The following is an 8,623-nucleotide window of genomic DNA, read 5'->3' as shown; positions in this document are numbered from 1 at the left end:
TATATATAGGTATGTATAAACTCGATTCCATCTTTTGTTAAAACCGAAAGCGCCAAAATATTTGCCCGGGGATTTTTTGTCGCTCTCTTTTGCCGTGGAGTCTGAAACACGGACGTGCAGAGCGAGCGCGCGCCTGTGCGCCTCACAGGAAGCTCATCGGTTCGAACCCGCGGCCGACAGTCTCTGCCCGAGCTCTCCCCGGTTTTGTTAGACTTTAAATTTGAGAAGCGGGGGGGCGAATTGACATTCACACGCACAGAACAGAGAAACGGCACGGTCATGGCTTGTGACCGGCTGCATGCGGGAGGGGTACCATTTCTTTTAAAGTCTTTCTCCTGGTTTTCCAGCGCGTTTCCCCTCCTTTCCCCTGGCTGTCTTTTCTTACACGTTTATTTCCTGATTAAGGCGGTTTCCACGCGCTCCTGTCGGCTAAGGGAGCAAAGCTGAGGAAGGGGGGAGGACTGGAGAGGTGTTTTGATACGGATGGGATCCTGCGGGAAGAAGCCCTGTTTTTCTCCCGCTGTGTCCACGCTCGTCACAGGGGCTGTTGGCATGAAGATAAATCACCGCTTCAGTGCGCAGCCTTGCTGTGGCCCGCAAACGCAGATCTGTCCCTTTTTCCCCATGTTTGAAATCTCTGGGGTTTCTCCTCGTCTGAAGTCGAAAAGACCAGAGGGCCGGCAGCAGGCGGCGCTCTCGCCCTTTTCCACGGCTGCACGGGCAGCTTCCTGAGGCTGGTCCGGTCTGGTTCGTCTTCTAGCCCGGCGGGAGACGGGTTTCCGGCCACCGGACCCCTGGCGGCGGACAGCTGGCGAGCCGGACCGCATGGGTTAATGTTCCGTCAGCTCCTTGTGTTGTCCGCCGCCCCAAAGCGTTGATGCCGGTCTGGCTGCAGTCCTGGTTCGCGGCAGGCCCGGCCGGTCCTTCGTTATCAGACCGCCAGTGAAGACGCAGGCACCCGCCTGAGCCGGCACTGTCCCGAGTTAGAGACGCCGCTCCGCGAGTGGGGTTTCCACGCGGCTGAAGAAGAAAAACCCCACTCCACGCCAATATTCTAGTTTGTGATTGGAGTCGTTATGTTATTATCACACCCCGTTTTCTCCATTTCTTCATGCGCTCCGCTCTTCCGGAACCCGGCGCTACGGGATATCTGCCCTCTGTCAAACGCGCGCTTTCGATTCTCGTTGATGTGGTTTTGCCTCAGCGATAAAACTAAAAGAGCAGATCAGCAAACGGCGCTCTAGAAGTCGTTAGCTTGTCCCAGCGGCGGCCTGTCAGCCGCCCCTCGGCTGGCCAATTTATGGTCCGAGCGGCCGGCTGGTCCCCTGCCTCAGCCGAGCGCCGCTGTCCGAGGTGCTGAACCGCGCCCGGCCGCCTCATTAAACCGCGGCGCGCCGCCGCCGCTGAGACACAAAGCGCTGCCTTGTGCATTAAAAACGGATCAGCCGAGCTATTACGAAGGCAGTAAAGTCGTGTTGTCTCCTTTTTAATTTTTTTTTTTTTAGAAGACACAGAAGCAAAATCTTTTAAGTGCTAAAAAAAAAATCAATCGAATCTCGAGAGGCTTGATAAAGTCGTAAATGTCACCCGGACCGATCGGCCTGTCCCGGCCCTCGGCAAAGACGAGCCGCACGGAGCCCCCGCAGCCCCGCGGCCCCCTGCGGTCAAATTATAAGGGATGTGCAGGGGAGGGTACGAAGCGCCCAGAACAGCAAAGAGGAAACGAAAAACACACCGCCGGAGCCTGAGAGGTGGAGCAGCCAGGAGAAGGTGGAGGAGCGCGGAGCCAGGCGGCAGTCAGCGGGGTCGGTGACCCCCCGGGGTCAAAGGGCAGCCGGATCACTGGAAAACGAGCCACGAAGAGTCGGGAGGGCAGAAAGCGGCAGCACGCGTCTGAAATTACCCCCGCCTTCTCACCTCCACTTCCTGCCTTACAGCCTTACAGGGCGATTAGAAACCGTCAAATTAAATTGGCAGTAAATTTAATTACACGTGCAGCTCGCTCGGCAGTGCCAGGCTGGCAGGCTGTCTGACTGGGTGTCGTTTTCAAGGACTTTTGGAGGCAGGAGTGAGGAGGTGGGTTCAAAGCGAGGTTTTATAATGAGGAAGTAGAGCAACAGTAGCTCATTCTCAAGATGAAAGCACTGCGGCAGGCAGCCCAGTGCATCGCAGCCCACAGGCGTGTCAGTCTAGAGACAGCCACAACATGCGAATCAATCAAATGATCCATTTCCAAAGTGTAGCTGATTCGTGTTCCAAACACCCACAACTCTTTGTGTAAAGAAGAGCTTCCAGTTGTGCTCCAGAACTGCGCTGTCTCTTGATTTTGACCTGTGTCATCTGCATCACCTCTGTCACCTGCGTTTCACCTGCATCACCTGTCACCTCTGTCACCTGTGTGTTGCCTGCATCATCTTTGTCACCTACATCAGATGTGTGTCACCTGCATCACCTGTGTCACATGTGCTCTCAGGGCCTTGTTGAGTTTTGGAAACAGTCAGTTCAGGATGGTGATACAGTACCTCTGTCAAGGGGCTCCGCACTCCCCCGGACATTCAGGGTGCCTTGGCAGACTGAAGAGTCCTGGCAATCCAGGGGGCTGTCCGTCACAGGGAGGGATGTTCCTGACCCAGCCTCCTTCCTGATGGCCCAGAGGAAGTGAACCTGGCGGTTGTGGGAGTACCGGTTGTGGGGTGGGGTGTCTGTGCTCTAAACCAGGCTGTGCTGCAGGGGGAAGCAACACTGGGCCTTAATGGCTGAACGGGACCCATGAAGCAGGTGAGAAGCCGCACAGCTGTGGCCTGCAGGGGTTTATCGGGTGCTGGCCGACCCCACGGGACCCCGGTGCCCCTGAAGCTCTGGTGTCCGGACTCAGAGCAGTGTTCAGCTGCCCAGCCTCAGGCCCACTTGCCCGCTCCTGGCTGCACACTAGCTGACCACAGCACTGGCTGGAGGGATGGATGGTCGCCACCAGACTCCCCCCAGTCGTTCACCCAACATACGGGCCGGTCGAGCAGGGAGGAAAGAGCCAGCCCCTCCTGGAGCAGCGCGCTGGCGAGGCCGGGCACGATGAGACGCCGAGCCCTGCTGGGTGGGGAACCCAGGGGCGAGGAAAATCACCCACAGACGTGCCGCTGGCGGAGAGACAGTCACAGAAACACGGAGCAGGGGCCCGCGCGGTGCCACGGCCTGTCTGTGTGGAGTCTGCATGTTCCCCCATGTTCACACGGGCTCGGGAGGTGGGGCTGGGAGGGCAGAGGTGCATGGTGGGGTGGGCGGTTCCCGAGCAGCCAGCTCCGGCTCTGGAACAACACAGAATTCAGTGATGTGGCCTTTGTGAAATGCTGATCCACGCGGCGCTATTAACGCCAAGGAGAGACCACGGCCACGCACGTCCACACGCCGCCGCTGCCTCTCTGCTGCGCCCTGCTGTTTACACTTCCTTGTTTACTCCGTCTAGCCTGTGCTGTAACAAGAAAAAGAACACTGGTAGGTTGTTGGGTTCGGTGGATTTAAATTCGGCGTTCACGGGGCGAGAGCGCGGAACTGAGCGACGGGACGCCGGGACGCCGGGAGGACGAGAAGCAGGCCCGCGGCGGGAGACGGGCGGCGCTTTCACACGGGCAGCGAGCGAGCCGCGGAACCGGTTCACACGGGCAGCCGGACTGCGGCTCCCAGCGAGCGCCACCAGGTGGCGGGCTTGCCTGCCTGTGTGCCCGAGAAAACTGCATTGTATTACTCGACACATAAATATACGTTAAGCTACTGGAGGTTGACCGAATTTGCTATGTGTATCTACATGTCACAGCACATACATGAGTAAATGTAAAGAAAATAAAGATTAGTGAGGTCTTGTTCAAAAACAAATTTACGCCACTGAGCAAAGCTCCGTTCTGTGCTGTAGCACCAGTTTTTTCGATTCACACTTCTGTTTTCCAAGATTTAGTTCAGCAGTACACCGGAGGTAAAGTCTTGACCAATTGGCACATCTGGTTATATAAAGGATTAAACAATGAAAAACGTGGAGCTTTAAAACGGAGTTATTCTACACTGTCAATATATTAAACACAAGGTAATTAACTACTGCGGTTTTTTAACTGAACTCCTTTCATTCCAGATAGACTCTCCCATCTCGGAAAGTGAGCATTCAGATATCCTAGTGAATGCATGTACTTAAGCTACAGAAGGAGACCTGTGTTCTTCTGTCTTCTGGGCTGAACATGTCCCGTTCTAGGCCCTTCACTCACTCATCTACCTGTCCTCTCACTCATTCATCCGTCCACTCACTCATCTACCTGTCCTCTCACTCATTCATCCGTCCACTCACTCATCTAGCTGTCCATTCACTCATTCATCAGTCCACTCTCTCGTCCACCTGTCCACTCACTCATCCACCTGTCCACTCACTCATCTACCTGTCCACTTACTCATTGACCTGTTCACCCTCTCGTCCACCTGTCCACTCACTCATCCACCTGTCCACTCTCTCGTCCACCTGTTCACTCACTCATCCACCTGTCCACTCTCTCATCTACCTGTCCATTCACTCATTGACCTGTTCACTCTCTTGTCCACCTGTCCACTCACTCATCCACCTGTCCACTCACTCATTGACCTGTTCACTCTCTCGTCCACCTGTCCACTCACTCATCCACCTGTCCACTCACTCATTGACCTGTTCACTCTCTCGTCCACCTGTCCACTCACTCATTGACCTGTTCACTCTCTCGTCCACCTGTCCACTCACTCGTCTACCTGTCCACTCACTCATCCACCTGTCCACTCACTCGTCTGTTTCTAAGTGATGGCAGCAGATGAAGGCACTGTGCTTTTAAACTGCATTATAGCCATAACTGGAAAGCTGCTTGATTATTTCAAGCCCAAGAATAGCATCAACGAAAAAAAGGGTACAACCATCAAGCACAAAAGGGAGCAGACTCAAACAATGACTTGGCCTTGTGTGCTGTGCTGGACCTAATGTGAGAGTCAAGTGCCAGGTTGGCAGGCATTGATAGTGAACTGGCAGGGTCCTGATCTAAACATGACAGGACAGCAGGGAACATATACTGTACATTAATAATAATAATAATTGCTTACACTTGCTTTCTGGACACTCCACTCAAAGCGCTTTACAGGTAATAGGGACTCCCCTCCACCACCACCAGTGTGCAGCCCCGCCTGGTTGATGCGACAGCAGCTATAGTGCGCCAGTACCTCACCACACACCAGCTCTCAGTGGGGAGGAGAGCAGAGTAATGAAGCCAATTCATAGATGGGGATTAGTAGAAAATTTGGCCAGGACGCCGGGGGTTACACCCCTACTCTTTTCAAGAAACACCCTGGGATTTTTAATGACCACAGAGAGTCAGGACCTCGGTTTTACGTCTCATCCGAAGGACGGTGCCTGTTTACAGTATAGTGTCCCTGTCACTATACCGGGGCATTAGGACCCACATGGACCGCAGGGTGAGCGCCCCCTGCTGGCCCCACTAACACCTCTTCCAGCAGCAGCCTTAGTTTTTCCCAGTAGGTCTCCCATCCAGGTACTGACCAGGTAATAGGTATGTACATATACACTGACCAGGTAATATTATGTACATATACAGTGTGTTTGAAGACTGGGGCTTCTGAAACATTCCCCTCGGAGTGTGGACTGACTCGAGGAGTAAAGCAGCACAGTGTCTGCAGAGGCACGTGTGACTGTGAGCATCTTCGTCAGAAGACATGTGGCTGCCATCTGAAGCACATTCCACTGAGCTGTGGTCACTGTGCCTCCGTCTCTCGGAGCCTCACCATGTGTGGACAATTACACAGACGCACCGGCCATTCATCGAGGAAACACCCCCCGGCCTCTATCACAAATAATAGCCTTTGGTACCACTACGCAGAGGCCTAATCACACACTCCCACAGACCTCCCTGTTCCCTGTTCACACACTGGGCACTCTCAGTGCAGCCACACTCACTTTCACATTATAAATAGAATGTCACTGCATGATGACAGCCCAGCCCAGTGACATCCCTCCCAGTAGCTGCCTTCAGTCACAGTGTAACAATAATAATAATAATAATAATAATAATAATAATAATAATGGGGACTACCTGCCCCTACCACCAATGTGCAGCCCTCACCTGCGTGGTGCGACGGCAGCCAGAGTGCCCCAGTACCTCACCACCTCACAGAACACCAGCTATCAGTGGAGAAGAGAACAGAGTAATGAAGCCAATTCAATTCATGGGGGTATTTAGGAGGCCATTACTGGGAAAGATCAGGGGGAAATTTGGCCAGGACACTGAGTTCAAAGGGGCCATGTGGTCCACCTATCCATGCAAAAGAACACCAACATACTTCCAGGTCAATAGTAAACTCTAGTGAAGGAAATTAAGTCTCCAATCGCACTGCAGTCTGATTCACTCCACGGTTTACCATCAGCTCTGTATCCTTCTGCAGCTAAGCTAATACTAGTGCATTAGTGTAAGCTGGATACTTCATGCATGTGACGTTTTGAGTGAATATCCACAGCAGAGCTCAAATGATATGAAAAACACACTCATGATTTTGTCTGCCATAAAAAAAAATACAGAGCCAGACTACACTGGACTGGGATGTGCATCTGTCCTGGGCGTGATTTATCTGGACCAGAATTGAAGTCAACAAGCACCGCTGTCCCACAGGAGCCCCAGCTCTGCAGTATCTGGTAATAAGCAACTGGGTGTATATTGTCATTTGGGTCACCTAAGGAAATACACTTAGATCAAAGCTGCAACCAGTGGGACCTGGATGAGGTGCAATGATTGCAACGGTGCTCTAGGGCTGACTCAACAGCCAGTAATGAAACAGCCCGGGCTTGATCTCAGACCACAGCACTGGGCTCTTTAAAATGACTGGCTGTAGCTAGAGCACACTGCAGCTTAGATGGACTTGAGTTGAAACACTTGATGTCATCATGCCTGAGGGCGCACCACAGTCCTTTACGTTCTCAGGCGTCTGTGAGGAGGGAGGGCTGGAGTGACAGGGCAGTGTTGCACAGTTCTGGGACTGTCCTGGTTCGCAGGCACCTCTGACATTCTCCAGTCCCCCGTCAGGAAGGCAGGAAAGGGACAGCCTACAGGATGTCCTGTCCTTCTGATTGTTCCAAGCAGCTATAAAGGTGGATAATTTGCCGGATTTATGGATACACTCCGGAAGGACTGTTGTTTGAAGTGTAATTGTTACTGTGATGCAGGGTGTTATTGTGTGTTACAGTTACAGTGCACTGCAGTATTGTGTGCAGTGGTATGTGTGTTACAGTGTGATTTTGGTGCAGGGTATTATTGTGTGTTACAGCTACAGTGCACTGCAGTATTGTGTGCAGTGTGTACTGTGTGTTACAGTGTGACTGTGGTGCAGTGTGCATTGTCTTACAGTGTGACTGTGGTGCAGTGTGTACCGTGTGTTACAGTTACAATGCACTGAAGTAGTGTGTGCAGTGTGTACTGTGTGTTACAGTTACAATGCACTGAAGTAGTGTGTGCACTGTGTACTGTGTGTTACACTTACAATGCACTGAAGTAGTGTGTGCAGTGTGTACTGTGTTACAGTGTGACTGTGGTGCAGTGTAAAATTGTGTTACATTGTGACCAATATAGACCGTTTAAATGTCTTATTGTGGTGTAGTGTTACACAGTGCTGCAACGTGTGATTGTGTGTTGTGGCGCAGTGTGTTACAGCCATTGTGTTACTGCGGCGCATGTTTCCGTCCACGAGCTCCTCCTGCTTTCTCTGGAATGCAGAGGTTAGCGCGCGGCAGAGCAGCGGGTGAGCCTAGCAACAAAGCCTCTCGACCAATCACAGCGCAACAAGGAGCCAGTGCGTGGTGGGGAAGGGGCGGGGTTACGTGCTCGGTACGCACAGCGTGCCGACTGTGGGGCGGAAGGGGAGCCGGGCCTGACAGACACTGTGTTGTGTTAGTGTAAGAGTAGGAGGGGAAAACTGAGATTTTTAAAAATCCTTAAATATTTACAGAAGAATTTCACGTCTTTACTATAACAGCAACCCAGTGTGTCTAGATTTGAGCCGAGGCATATACATTAATATGCTCAAATACGTTGCTGCAAGATTGCAGTTTGTACCCATGGCTACGCTTTTGCAGTCCTGAACTGATGTATTTGGTACAAAATGTGAAGTTTTTGGGGTGTACTCAATGTCATTAATTTAAAAATAAACTGCTTTGTAATATTTGGGAGAAAAAACCTTTCTTCATCTTTCTAAAAATACGCTTGTGTTCACACAAATATGGTTTGCAACAAAAGTTTTGCCGCCAAAAAGACGTGGGCTCTTACGTGCATTACAAAGACCTCTCGCTTCAAACCCGACTTCTTCCTGGTCTGTGCTGCAAAACCTCTTCACAGTGCACAGTTAGAAAATCGGATATCATGGTAAAGCTGCGGAATTAGGTCCTGCTGGAGATTTATATGTGTAAACAATATTACCCTTAAACGCATAACCGCACCTCATAATCACAATTAAAAGCTTCTGGCACTTCGCTGTCTGATGTGAAATTTTTATGAATTAATAATTCCGAGGGGGGCGGAGCCAACAAGGGAGTCAGTGCTGCTGAAGGTGCGAAAGGGATTGGCTCTGT

This window comes from Atractosteus spatula, chromosome 1 (assembly GCF_055471065.1).
Source record: "Atractosteus spatula isolate fAtrSpa1 chromosome 1, fAtrSpa1.hap1, whole genome shotgun sequence".
In the NCBI taxonomy this organism is placed as follows: domain Eukaryota; kingdom Metazoa; phylum Chordata; class Actinopteri; order Semionotiformes; family Lepisosteidae; genus Atractosteus; species Atractosteus spatula.
This window is presented reverse-complemented; position numbering follows the sequence as displayed.